This window comes from Suncus etruscus, chromosome 3 (genome assembly GCF_024139225.1).
Source record: "Suncus etruscus isolate mSunEtr1 chromosome 3, mSunEtr1.pri.cur, whole genome shotgun sequence".
NCBI classification, from domain to species: Eukaryota; Metazoa; Chordata; class Mammalia; order Eulipotyphla; family Soricidae; genus Suncus; species Suncus etruscus.
Window position 1 is genome coordinate 137,324,431 of NC_064850.1, and position 15,389 is coordinate 137,339,819.

The window sequence follows — 15,389 nt, forward strand, 5'->3', positions numbered from 1 at the left end:
GTTTATCCACAGTAAATAATCCATACAGACAGGAGGGTAAAGGGGTAAGAAGGTTGGGTGTAGAGTCCTTTGTCAACCTACTACCAGCTCCAAAAAAACACCTGGAGCCAACTAGTAAACTCTACCAAAAGACACCGTGGACCTCGCTTTCAAGCTATTTATTAGGCTCTCAACAGCGCCCCACCTGAAAGGCAAAGGTTGGGCAACAGGCAGAGATAATCTTATGGAAAGTCTTTCATATATAAAATTTCCCCCTTTTTTTTAGCAAAGAAACAATAATTAAATACAAAGGTAAGTAATAGTTTCTATAATTATAAAAGGAATAACTAAGCAATAAGAAAAGAGTGGCTGTTTGCATAAGTGTATTACAGGGAAAAGTAAAGAAAAACTTCTTTTTTTTCTTTTTTTCCTCCCCTTTTCCAAAAGAAAAACTTCTAACCTAAATACAGGGTGTCCAAAACCAGAAACATGTGTCAAGGAATCAACTACAAGCTCCAGAAATGATAGATCTACGACATACAAGATGAAGAATTCCAAATAAGTTCTTCCTTGGAAGAACAAGTGGAGTATCCAAAATTCAATGATCAAGGATCTAGTAGGCAATGGGGAGCTCCTGGGGCAATCAAAAATCACAATTGTAATCTGGAGACAGAGTTCCTTCAAAGAGATGCTGTGTAGAAAGGCTGTGTAGCAGGTGGGATGAAGCACATTTTCCATTCATGTGGGGAGCCTAGCTAATGAAACCTAGAACATAGGACACCTCAGTAATTCTAATCTGGTCACCCACGTGACCAAAGGCGCCCATGCCTTGAGAACAAAGGAAATAGACAAATACTAAAGTAATTCAAAGCAGCTTAATACATCCAGCCAGAAAGAAAAATATAGAGCCACATGTCTTTGTGTTAGCAAAAGGTTACTAGGATTACAGCTGATGTTTTATTTGTGCTTGCTGAGTGGAATTTGTGGGACTCTGTTTGGATCTTGTGTTTTCTATATAAACTCTCTTAGTATAAACATGTGCTCAGGTCTACCTCTTTGCCCCTCCCTATTACCTGCCCCCAGCTTATGCTAATGAGTGCTCACAGTTGTAATTGGTGGAAAACTTGTAACACCCTCTGACGTATTTCAGCCCTTAAAAGCTGATTCCCCCCAACAATAAATCCCTTTTTGAACAGCATGCGTTGTCCTGAGGGCCCTTTTTACTAACTTCTCTAGTTCTTCTTTACAGGTCGGTTCTGCTCGAGTGAACCCACTAATAACTAGCAACCTTCATTTCCACACCCCCGAGGGTCGGGGGGTCTCCCACAGGAGGTTGCAGAATGGCGCCCACGTGGAAGCTCGAGTTACAGAATACTGACCGAACGGCAAAACCGCAAGTCCCAGGACACTGTCCACAAGTCGCTGGTAAGACCCTATTAAGGGCAGGGTGCAGGAAGGTTAAACTAGGTAATCACTAACACCGCCGTTCAATCGCCCCGGAAAAATGGGGGCTACTTTGTCGTCCTGGAGATTAGGGACTATCGCCCCGGAAAAATGGGGGCTACTTTATCTAAAGAAGAGGTTTTTATTAAAGATCTTAAGAAAGAGCTGGGTAAAAGAAACGTTAAAGTAAAGAAAAAAGACTTAATTAAATTTTTTATATGTGTCCATAATATTTGTCCGTGGTTTGTAGTCACTAGACCCCGAATAGTTAATCCACCCCAGGTTCTAGCATAGCAGACTGCCCCATCTAACTTCAAAAAATGTAAGGCCGACCTAAAGACACAATTAAGAGAACTTAAGGAGATAAAAAGTCTGGAGGAACATATTGCCCGGCTTCAAGCCTCTGATGACTCATATCAGTTCCCTGTATTTTTTAATCAACAGCCCAAGCGAGTTCCCAACAAAGGGGCACGGGTGCTGTCACTTGCAGCCACAGCCTAGATAGAGCCCAGGCTGTCCAGAGGGCTCAGGCTTCAGCTAGGTCCTGCTGAATGGAAGGAAATTGCTAGCACAACCTTGCCACGCTCTCACTATATACTTTGCTTTGAGAGACGATTTTTTGGCCCAATGCAGGCAACAGGCCAACCCGGGCGACGGAGGTTTTACCCTCCCAAATCAAATCTATGAACAGCTTACCGGCACGGGAACCTTTGCCTCCTTTACAGTACAGCAACAGAGGCTTTCCCCTGCTCGTTTGGCTCAGATCAATGCTGCTGCCCTCCGCGCTTGGAGAGCCATGCCTAAAAGTGGACAGGCCACCATTCCGCTGGCTCAAACAGTGCAAGGCCCCCAGAAGCCCTACAATAAATTCATTAGCAGACTCCTAAAAACGGTAGAAAGAATTATGGGCTCTGCAGATTATAATAATCCCCTTTCAAGCAGCTTGCTTACGAAAATGCTAATGAAACCTGCAAAAATATTTTAAGAAACAACCTCCAAAAAAAAAAAAAAAAAAACCTTAAGGGGCTGAAGAAATAGCCTGGAGATAAGGCATTTGCCTTTCATGCAGAAGGTCATTGGTTCAAATCCTGGCATTCCATATGGTCCCCCATGCCTGCCAAAAGCTATTTCTGACCAAACTGAGCCAGGTCAGCTGCTAAGCCATAAAACCTTGTAATATCTGCACTTTGCTGTTAAAACTTCTGGGTCTAATGCGCCCTTTACTCAGTACATTTTGCTTGGGCCAGCCCAACTTTCAGTAAAAAAAGTTGAGCCCAACCTTCAGTAAAAAAAAAAATTTTACTTCTAGCCTCCCTGCTATTAACTGTGCTGGCCCCTCCCCGCATTATCAGTGCAAGTTTCTGCTTCACCTTGTCAAATATGTGTAGCACAGGTAACAAATTTTGTAAAAAATATTTTTAAAATAAACCTAATTATCCTATTCAACCTTAAAATAAAACAGCATATTAATTGGCTAATGCAAAATACAAATAATTGGCCTTTGGCATGTGCCTCCTTTAAAGAAAAAATTAATATTCATTATCCAGCAAATAAGTTTATACAGTTTTTCAAAAAATGCATGTAAAAAAAAAAAGTCGCAAGCCAGTAACAACAAGGTACCCCCTACCTCCTGGTCTTAAAAGTTCTTGTTTTAAATATCAAAACCTCAGATCAGCACAAACAGAAAAATAAAGTCCTGGCCCCACTCTAGGAAGAAGCCATATACCCCCAACTCATTCAAGGTCTATTTTTCTTTAAAATCCTAATAAGCTAGCCAACACCCCCCCCCATTCCTTACGGTATAAATGTAAACCTAAAATGTTTTTCTAAAATAAAAACCACAGTTGGTAAAATTATAAGGTTTTAAAAGTGTTAAAAAATGTTATAATAAGCCCTTTAATCTATGCAAAGGTAGTGTTTGTGGCAAAAAGTGGCGGGGGTAAAATTTTGTTGCGTCTCATAAAATGCCTCAAATGTAAAATTTGTAAATTAAATTATGTGGCATAAATGTGCCTTTTCTAAAAGCATTTGTGTAATTAAGTTTTGTGCATTGGGTGTTGTAAAGTAATTATTAAAACATTAAAAATTAAAAAACCTTCTAAATTCAGGTCTGTAAGGGTTAAAAAATTCTCTAGGGAGAAAAAGCAACAGAAAAATAACAGCAATAAACTCCCTTTTTTCATGTCTCTCAGAAATTTTAAAGCAATTCTTTCACTTGTAATAACAGATTATTGGTAAAAGAAAAACTTTTTAATGTTTTAAAAATTTAATCGTACACACAGGTATTAAAATCTGAGTCTTTTATATTTCTATTAGAAAATTTATTTTGATTCTTAAGGAATTTAAAAAAAAAGGTTAAAAATAATGTGGTTAACCTTTTTAAATAATATAGTTAATTTTATTGCAGTTAACACCCAGGTGTGCTTCATAATACCCTTAGTTTTAATTTTGTGCTAAAGAAATTGTTCTTTACCTTTGCATTACAACACCTATCCTTTTAAGTGTATTCAAAAGGTCAGCACATTATACAAATCTGTACATTTGTATCAAAGTCAAAAAATCTAGTATTAATAAAAAATATATATATTTAATTTTATGAGTAATATTATAAAAGCAAATTAACTAGTATCAAATATAATTTTGGTCTTAAGTTCTAGGTGTAAAAATGCATCAAATGTCTTTAACTATATTTTATAATGTCTAAACATCTTGTTAATTTGGTATATAATTTTTACAAATTATTCACCTAAAGTCTTCAAAGTAAAAACAGTTGTTTGTTAAAAATTTTAACACTTTATTGCAGCTGCCTCACTGTTTTCCTGTTAAACTAATTTAAAAAAAAAAACCTGTTCATTTACAGCAAATGATATCATACTTCACAGTGGAGACTCCTTCTACAGTGCTCATTAACCATTTTACTTAACAAAATTTTTTAACTGCTTACATTTTACTTCATGTTTTAAACTTCAAATTACAATTGTTTTAAAAATGTTTTGTGTTGGGGCCGGGTAGGTGGCGCTGGAGGTAAGGTGTCTGCCTTGCAAGCGCTAGCCAAGGAAGGACCGCGGTTCGATCCCCCGGCGTCCCATATGGTCCCCCCAAGCCAGGGGCGATTTCTGAGCACATAGCCAGGAGTAACCCCTGAGCGTTAAACGGGTGTGGCCCAAAAAAACAAAAAAAAAAAAAAATGTTTTGTGTTAAAGCTAAACCTTAAAATTTATTTTCAGCCAAGTTCCACCCCAGCTACATTAAAAGAATTTTTTTTTTACAAACATGCCGGCTAAATATTTAAAAGCGCTTGTCAATTTTTCTAATGCAAGTTTTGAATGAATCCTCTTGTCTGTTCATGTGTGTGTGTTATGAGTGAAAGTGGCCACAATGTTGTGTTTCGTGTTGTTTTGTTCTGTCTATTTGTTATTTTTACATTTCATGATAAATACAATTTTTAAAGCCTTATCCATTTTTGAAATTTTAATTAATTTCTTTTTAACCTGGCTTAGTCTGGTCATATAACAAACTGTGAAATCCTGCTAAAAAATCCTGTGTTAAGCTAGCTTTGTCCTAACAGCATGGCAAAAAGAGTAGGGGATGGTAAACCCCAAATTTCTCAATGGCCATCGGGGATAACTTTTCCCTGGAGAATTTCTGGACTTTGCAATCACCCAGCTTTCCTGCTATGTGTAAGTTAAGGCCTATAAATATAAATTTGTGGCTGAAAAATAGCATCTAGCTTTAAAATAATAACTAGAAGTTTAAAAAAAATCCTTTATATTCAGTTTAAAAATTTTTTTTGAAAAATTGGCTATTGTTAATTATAACATATTTTTTTGAATGCTGAAGTCTAACAGAGGTCAAATAACATTCCCATGGTATTCTAAAATAATTTGTGTCATGTAAATTACTAATGTCTACCGCCTGTAAACCCAGGCCAGAAGACTAAGTAAATTCCTAATTTTTATATAAAGAATTACATTCATAAAAATTTTATTGCACAAAAAAAAAGCCCCCAAGTAACCACTTTGCCTCCTGCCAAGCTGTTTTCTTATAGACTTCCTGCAGCTTCCCGCAGTCCTGTCTTCATCCACTTCAAAAGAGCCTGTCACCCCTTCTGCTAACCTGTTTCTGACTGACTTCGCCTAAAAACAATGCTGAATTTGACTCTGCCTGGCTGCCCTGAATGCCCACCACTGCCATTAACAACCTCTGTCGCAATTTGTTTGCTCTACTTGACTCTCCCTTGCAAAACGATGACAATACCTCTGGTTCCTTCCCTTCCCCTTTTGACAATGGTGCTGGAAACATAGCCAACCCCCTCCCACTCATCCCCTGACCCATCCTTAAGTAGCCCTTTGTGCCCTCGCCATGGGTGCTGAGAAAGAGTGAGCCACCCCCAATCAATTTTTGCCACGACCTGGCCCATTCACCCATTCCCCAGGACACACTGGCTATGTCAGCTCAACCTCTCCCATGCCCTAAGCTCTTCAGGACTCTGCCTGCTTCCCCACCCTTCCAGCCCGAGAGGTCTTCTGAACCCCCCTCCTCTTCTCAGCTCATCCTTGTCATGGTCAACGCCTCCGCCCAAACACCCCCCGGTACCTGCTACTCACCCATCTCACCGTTCTAAATTGCTGCCTTGAACTGCCTCACTTCACCAACAATACCAACCTTCTGCGATGCGGTATGAAACCTCAACGACATGGCATAACTTTAAAACTAGTGGTGGGACTTGAACTTTGCCCTTTGGTACCCAATATGATTCCCCCTATTGAAAATTGTAATCAAATTCTTGTCGTTGATTTCTCCTTTCAGTTCATGATTGCCCCCAATTTAACATTTTTTGCCTGTTTCACTGGTTTATCTCCCCCATTGTTTTACATTTGTTTCTTTAGTCCTAGGACTACTGTGTTTTGGCTGTTTTAATGCCTAAATTAACTGTTAGATCAGAAATTGCCTTATTACCTCTTAAATATAACCTTGTGTCTCTCTCCCGCTGCAGTATAAAATCAAACATTGCCTTCACCCCAGCCTTATTGAGAGGCCTGGGTGTTATTGGTGTGAGCACAGAAATTTATTCATTGGTTCATACTCTAGAATCTGTTAATGCCTTATAACTGTTGATAGAAATGTTTACAAACTTAAAAGAAGTTTACACTACTTAACTGTTGAATCCCTAACAGTAATAGTGCAGAAAAACTGCCGTGGTTTAAATTTGACATTTTTTTTTGAGGGAGGGGGAAATTTGTGTCATCTTTATAGCAGAATGTTACTTAAAAAAAAAATAAACTCGGCTTAGTTAAAAATAGCATTAGACTTATGGAAGAAAGTCTAGAGGATAGAAATAAAGGGATTAAGATGAGTCCTGATATAAAAATTGGTCCTCTACCTCATCCTGGCTGTCCAAGCTGCTGCCTAATTTGGTCCTTTCATTGGCTTTTTGCTACTTTTTCCTTTGGCCCCTAGGCATTCCGTCGCCTCACAAGTTTTTTTTTTTTAAGAATCTGGTTACTGAGATTGCCCTAATGTTCAGTATAGGTCCAATATCAGTGGCTCTCTTAAACGCACCCCGAAGGACTTGAAGACATGGATAAACCTCTGAGCTTTAAGAAGTTTTGAGTAGTTGGCTAAACGCCCCTGCTTGCTCTGCTCCTGGCTGTGGAGATGCTCATAACGGGGATAGCTTGGTGCCAGTGTCTGGGTGCAAACATGGCATTCCTAATATTTTGCGCGCAAAAACTTTTAATTTGGTCTCTTGTTGCCATGTCCAGAACTGGAAGCCCACCAAAGCGACCTAAAACAGGCACTTCACCCATTTTGCTCTTTTATTATTATAGAAAAGGGGGAACTGTGGGGAGCCTAGCTAATGAAACCTAGAACATAGGACACCTCAGTAATTCTAATCTGATCACCCACGTGACCAAAGGCGCCCATGCCTTGAGAACAAAGGAAATAGACAAATACTAAAGTAATTCAAAGCAGCTTAATACATCCAGCCAGAAAGAAAAATATAGAGCCACATGTCTTTGTGTTAGCAAAAGGTTACTAGGATTACAGCTGATGTTTTATTTGTGCTTGCTGAGTGGAATTTGTGGGACTCTGTTTGGATCTTGTGTTTTCTATATAAACTCTCTTAGTATAAACATGTGCTCAGGTCTACCTCTTTGCCCCTCCCTATTACCTGCCCCCAGCTTATGCTAATGAGTGCTCACAGTTGTAATTGGTGGAAAACTTGTAACACCCTCTGACGTATTTCAGCCCTTAAAAGCTGATTCCCCCCAACAATAAATCCCTTTTTGAACAGCATGCGTTGTCCTGAGGGCCCTTTTTACTAACTTCTCTAGTTCTTCTTTACAGGTCGGTTCTGCTCGAGTGAACCCACTAATAACTAGCAACCTTCATTTCCACACCCCCGAGGGTCGGGGGGTCTCCCACAGGAGGTTGCACATTCATGTCCAGCCTGACCTGGAAGCCCATATTTGGGGGCATAGAATTAGGCCCCAACTTTGGAGGAGGAGTTACAGCCCATGTTCAGTCGGAAGGGCAACTGTAATGATGACCAATAGGTATCTGAACTTAATCCACGTTCTTAGTCCAGGCAGAAGTCCAGAGGAGATCTGAAAGTGATGTACCAAGGATGGCCAATTTATTGATGGAAGCTTAAGTCACAAACCAAAGCAAAATGTTTAAGGCTGAGAACCTCCCCGTGTAAGTAAACAGCTTGAGGTCCCATCCAAAATATATAGAACCTCCTTTTGAACCTACTATATTTTTCCTATGATATGCCCACACAAAAACAACCTTGAGAACTGAAAAAATATCATTTAGAAAATTATTGACAACAATATCCAACCCACTAACCTAAAGTCAAGAAAGCAAAACCCTAAATTAACACAACATCAATTCCGAAAATTAAAAATTAAAATGGAAAGAACATTATTACAATAATCAAAAGAAGTCTAGTATCAAATATAAATTCAAAGGATTGCAATCATAATAGAAATACAAAAGGTAAATTTTCTACAGAGTCCAATGCCAATCTGTAAAAATGAGGGGTCTGGAGCTCTGAAAAGTCCGACTAAAGAAACTTGACGATTCTGGAAAAGTGGGTCACAGCTTTTTTTTTTTTCAGGTGAACCTTGAGTAACACGAATTAAATTGTAAAATTTCATTATTAACTGTGACCTAGAGCAATAATGAAATTAAGACATAAATTCACCATACAAGCAACCACAAAATCCATCATTTTCAATCCTATTCAGCAATCATACCTCTGAAAAGAACCATAGAGCATTAATAGCAACAACAAGGAAGTGAAATGATTATCTGGCATTCATTGTAGATCTCTGAGAAGTATAAAACAGAATGTATGCTACTGTGGATTTCACCAATGTATTTTTTTTATCTTTTTGTCATCAAAATTAATTTAGTGTTGCCTTGCAGCAATTTTACAGTATGAAGTACATACTGTCTTCATAGTGAACTTTACTATAATGGTTTGGCACTGATGATAAGTTGTATTTCTCAATCTTGCTTTTATTCTGTAGAGTGAATTCTGCTACATTAAGGTCTTCTAAAGTATAATCCATATAAGTGTGCAGTTTTATTTGTTTGCCATAAAGGCAAAACGTTTCAAATGTATTATTAGTACTGATGGAAGTTTCCATATGTATGTTTTCTTTTTTAAAAATATCCCTTCTTAGTGTTGCAGCTATTGCACTGAACTTTGTTGTCATCTCTTAACTCTTCTTCTTTAAAAAATTTAAAGAGGCATTACTGTAATGCACATTTATCTGTAGACATGACAGCCAGGGACAAATAAACAAACGTCTCATAAATCTCAGACTTTTGGTGGCATGTGAAGCACTGAAGTATAGATTTGAATTGTCCTTGAAAGAGATCATAAATAATAGATTCATGAACATTTCAGTGATCTGGTCTAGATTGTTCATAATTTTCATTGTCCATACGGTATATCTCTTGATCTAAGTCATTTTCTTGTTGATTTCAATGTGCTTTATAGTTTTCCATAATTAATGTTCCCAACTGCATAATGTTTTACTGTGTATTTTAATGTACTAGCCTATTTTCAAAATGTATGTTTTGTATAAATATTCTTGTAATTTTGTTTAGGGAAAGGTTAATAGGAACAAGAAAGTTCCAGGAAAAAATGCTTGGTTAAATAGCATTAAGGAGAATAGGAACAAGGAAGTTCCAGGATAGTGCTAGGTATAAATAAGCATTAAGAACTTTTAAATTACAGGTATATTTTGCAGAAAAGTTATGTTTATGGAAAAGGTTGATATTTTAATTGTATACTTTAAACTTTGTTGCTATGGGAATATTAAGGTTCCTGCCTTTGTCTAAAGGTGGAAGTCAGGAAAACAAAAGCTTATTACCCTTCATTAATATTCAGGGAGGGGAAGATGTCACCCCACTCCCATCTTCTGCATATACTTACCTGGTGGTAAGACCAGCCCATTTCTGGGAGGTATCTTTAGGAGGTATCAAAAGGTTTGCCTCAGGGGCAGGAAGGGGATTTAGAGGATTGACTGAGGAGATTGAGAGAGATTGAGCAAGGAAGGAGCAGCAAGAGGAGAGATGGCTGAAAGAGGTTTAATGCAACAGTTAGATACGTCAAAATTTGACTGCTTTTGAAGATGGAGTCCTTAGAAAGAAAATTAAGGGAGAATGAAGCTATATCAGTTGAAGGGGTGACCATGTGAGGAAGGAGAGAGAGGGTGAACATTTGTAAACCAAAGACAGTGATAAGTGATTTCAGAAGAAACCAAATCTGACAATGCCTCATTATCCAACTTTTAGCCTTTAAAATCCTGAAACAATATATTTCTGTTGTTTGGGATCACCCAATCCACAGTGTTTTTGTTATGACAGTTTAAGAACCTTATCGCAGATTTTTATCAGTAAGTATAATTTGCATAAAGCAATAGCAGTTGAATGGTTGTTGGACAGAAAATTGGATAAATTCAACCTCTCACATTCCATGTCACAAAATTTTGTGCGAAATTCCCAAAATCTTAGGTGAAAAAAAGCATGGAATCTTCTAATTTGAGAAACCACTCCAGACCCTCAAAGAAAAAATTGACCAAAAGAATTTTAGAAAATTATTTTTAGCACTTGTAATTCCTTTAAGGGACACTTCTGTGCCTTACATGAAGTCTGCAGAATTACTGAAAGCTTACAAAATGTTATCAAACACTGTAAAGTCTGTTTCCTCTTCTTCAGATGCTACAAATTTTAAACATTTATGTATATATGATGGATATTCTATTCAAAGCTACATTTTTCATGTTGTCAAGTGATTTTTCAGTGAAAACCTTTTCATAAAGTTTATATTCACCTCTGCAAGCTCTTGAATTTTTCCTATTCAAGGTTGAAGATTGAAGGGAATATTCTGGCAATAAAAAAACTGACTGCCTTGCTACTTGGTATACTTTGTACGTTATTTATATACAAAGATATACTAAGTTGCATGTCAGATTTCATTGTTTGTTTGTTTTTTAATGGTCACAGGCTGAAATCCACCCTGTAGGTCAGGAGGAGTTGGGAACTCCTAATGCAGCAGATATCTCAAAATAAGACCTCTGGAAGATCCTTAGATTTGAATGTCATATCTCTCTTATTTGTCTCTGTTCAGGAGTCTCATGGTTAGGATTACAAACAACTTTGGCCAGAGTGAAGAAAAATCTGAGAAAAGGCCACAAAAATCACTGTTAGAAATTCTAAGACAAAGATTAGCTAAAGGAATCTAAGTATCTATTTCCAATAATTTCAGTTATAAACATGTTAAACATTTTTCTAGAATGCAAGATTATTTTGTGTGTGTGCTTAAAGTCTCAAGATGGTCTCTTCTTTTGATAAAAGTCAAAAGAAATATGAGCATATTCTATCTGAGGTATTAATAAAGAACCAGTAAATACTGATTTGTAGAAAGATATTCAAACCACTTAGCTCTATTCAAGTTGATTTAATTTATACCTTAGTGCAGCTATTAGTACATCCTAATGTGAAGGGCTTTCCTCTGTTGTTGCGAAGAATTCTAGCAAAAAATTGTGTAATTCTGACTGAGACACATTTAATTAATTCATTCATTAATTTAAAATATTTCTGAGCTCCTAATATATTTTAGCATTGTAAAAAATGCAAAGAAGCAGAAGACACATTAGTTTGTTCTCAGTTAAAATAAAATCTACCTAATGACATAATATTGACTAACAGTAGATCTATGCCCATTGGTACTGAGATCCCTATATATCTTATCCTTATTAAACGTCTGCTTGAGTTGCATGTCATTGTTCTTTTCATTTATTTGGGGGTATTTCCAGCAGTTTTCAGAAGGTCCGGGAGTCCCATCAGTAATTTTTGATCAATGGGGCAGACACTTGAAGGCAAGGACCTAAGAATATGGTGCTCCTTAAATCGTCAGGTGTCTGGGTCACCCTAGTGATGCTGAGATGCCTCTAAGGCCATACCTGGCAAAGGATAGGGAACTATATGGAGCCAGAGATAGAACTGTTATGTTTGCATGCAAGGTATTGATTGAATCCTTGCACTATCTCTTTGTCTCTAAGTCTCCTTTGTTCTTTGGTCTCAAAATACCTTCTTAGTTTGGGGAAAATAGTATTCATTTCTCTAGCCCCAAATCTAGGAAATACAAAGCATACCCTCACACACCATTAGTGAGTGACAGCTTCTTTATAAACTGTAGATTTAGTCTGTTCTCTCTATGAAGATTTAGTTAAATGTCTAGTTATAAAATTATTTCCATTTTTGACAATACTCAATCCATAGAGAACTTCTATTTCCTTAGACATTCTCCCAACTCACTCAACCAATAGCCAGATTCTACTATAGATTTTTTCACAATCCCTCTTACTGAGAGTCTGTGATTCCTCATAGTAAGCATTTACCCTTTCTGTAATGACTTTTATCTAACTTGTTCAATTTCAGGAGCATTTCTAAAATGGGACAGGGCTTCTCAGCCTCTGTTGCTGAGTCTAGCACTCTGCTCTTCCTTTTTATACCAGAGCACACATTGAAAATAACTTGATCCTTCATAACTCATAAAACAAGGAAGACAAAAATTCAAAATTTCTTCTGCTCATCTCACTATAGGAGATCATTAGCTACCATACAAATTAAAATGTTTAGGGAGACTCCTCTAGCTCATGGGGTCCCAGGAGACCCACCTGGGATCAGTGAGATACAAGGTTAGTGGTTAGTGGTTCAGTACAAGGTCAGAAGATGTGGTATGACTTGAGTCCTAAGGATAATCCTGGTGGTGCTTGACGGCTTCCAGGGCTGCACCTGGTGATACTTGGGGGGAGGGGGATATGGGGGAATCTTATGATTCTGAGATAAAATCAGGGTCAATCCATGCAAGGTGTACACCTTTATCTCTTTACTATTTATTCAGTTTCATTTATCTTAAAAGAAATAAAAATGTCATTTAACATAAACTGTCATCAACATTTGAGGCTTTCTATATATTTTTTGCTTCTCAGCCCCTTTTCAATATTCTCAAAGTACTGTCATTTCAGTTTTTAAACCATTCTTGTGACTTTCCTCTGAGTAATTTCAATTTACTTAATCCATTTGAAATTGAAGTGCTCGACCTGAGTACAGTGGTCTTGGTTGGAATAACCAGGTCAAACAAGATTATTATTACCTTCCAAATTCTGGTGTCAATACCTCTGCTAAATTTTCCCTCTGGGAATAAGATCACATTAATGCCTTCTTTTGAGAATACTGTCCTCTAAGTCATTTTCCCAAATGCAGCCTTTCTCTTCAGTTTCATTTGCATGCTTTGAAAAATTACTTACTAAAATAGAGAATCGCACAAGTTCTTAATCATTTTTTCTGACATGTTTATAGCATCTGCTCTATTTTGTTCTGTAGTGAGTCACCTCAAGCACACAGCCTATTTTAACACCCAGAGCACACACCCTGCTTTCTTCCAATCTTCCACTAAATGCAGAAGCACAAACCTTGTTTTTATCTCCTCTCACATCCTACCTGATTGTCTGAAAGAGTCCACATCCTACTCTTTCCTAATATAAATATCCATTTCCCTACCTATAGTAAACTGAGTTACTCTCCCAAAGTGGCTGGTGGATTCTTCTTTGTGAGTACTCTACTCACCCGGGTTCTGACCTCATTAGTGACTTCTACATCTTGGCATCTGACTTCACTATCATTTACAGCTGGAGCTCAAACAGGGACACAGAACAGGGACCTGAAAAAGCCATACTGATAATGGCAATCCCACCAAGAAACTCTGGCTTGCACTACACCTGGTCAGAAGCAGAATTCTCACAAATGATGAAACCAAGCTACAGATTCTTGCTGAAAAGGAATGCTGAATGCTTCTTGCTGAAGCATTCCTGCTCTTCCCCAAATCCAATACAGACTACTCAAGAGAAAGAAAAAAGGAAAACAGTTGCAACCCTGACAGGTAATAGAGACAACAAGCCAACATATCACATTAAGACAGAAATTATGGGGTTTGGGAGTGATCAGATTCGGAATTCTGGTTCTGTTTTTAAGGAAACTGGTCTGGCTTTCACTAGATTTTGTAATTTAGAGAACACTTGTTATGTGACCTCAGTATTGCAGTGGCTGATTATTTTAACTGAAACCATTACAAAGATGACCTTAACAAGTCAAATCCATTGGGACCTAAAAGAAAAATGGCAAAATTATTGGGCAAAATTATTAAAGCTCTATGGATAGGACAGCACAGGCATTTCAGCCCAATGACTTTCAGATTATCACTGGGAAAATCAATAACCAATTCACAGGGCACAGTCAACAAGATCTACATGAATTACTTCTGTTTCTGATGCATGGTCTTCATGAAGACCTGACTAAAGCTGGTAGGCAGAAAAGATATAAAATGGAAAATAATAATCATCTTGATGACTTAAAAGCTGTGGAGCATGCTTGGCAGAGATACAAGCAGCCCAGTGAATCTATTATTGTTACACTTTTTCAAGTCCATTTCAATTCCACAGTCCAGTTCCTCAACTGTCACAAAAATCTCAGACATTTGAGACTTTCATGCACCTATCTTTGCCATTAGCATCCAAGTAAATGTACACTACAAGATTGCTTCGAGTTATTTAAAAATGAAACTAACAGACAATAACAGTCACTTCAGAGTCACTTCAGAGTGCAGTGGGATTCTCGAAAAATGATAAAAATTAGAGAATTACCAACTGTGCTTTTAATACATCTGAAATTCTTTTCCGATAAAGGCAGGTAGAAGCAAAAATTACAGGCCTCTGTGGACTTCTCTTTAGAAAATCTTAACTTGTCATAAATGTTATTGATTCTAAGAACAACTCTGAAAAATACAACTTATTTTTGTTTCAAACTGTTATAGTGAAATAGACATGGTCTACTGTAAAAATGCAATGCTGGTTTAAGTTAGATGATCATGAAGTTTTGGATATTCCTACTTCTGTGAAATCTTCAACAACTTATATCCTCTTTTATACTTTAGTGGGTCCTATAGCAATGGATACAGCTGTATAAATTAAAACAGAAGTCTATGGAGAAAGAAGTTGGATGGTCTGAACTCTCACTTCAGACTTCAATGCTCTTAACTCTTATTATAGTTGTCATTATAGGATGCTTAGCAAAGTATGAAGAAGGTTTTTGTGATGTGCTTAAGACAGGATATGAAAAGCTGATTGACTTATATGTGATGTGTTTATAATCTAACTTATGACTTTTTTACAATGCTCTTAACTCTTATTACAGTTGTCATTATACGATGCTTAGCAACGTATGAAGAAAGTTTTTGTGATGTGCTTAAGACAGGATATGAAAAACTGATTGACTTATATGTGATGTGTTTATAATCTAACCTATGACTCTTTTACAGTCAAGTAAAAATTTTCTCACCACCTTACTTGTCGGCTTTATATTTATGAAGGACTTTGACCCAT

The 15,389-nt window shown here is 37.3% G+C and overlaps 1 pseudogene; it reads left to right on the top strand.

Annotated features, from left to right (window-relative positions):
* Positions 1-6,095: 6,095 nt before the first annotated feature.
* LOC126004474 (ubiquitin carboxyl-terminal hydrolase 8-like) lies at positions 6,096-14,973 on the top strand (annotated as a pseudogene).
* Positions 14,974-15,389: the final 416 nt, after the last annotated feature.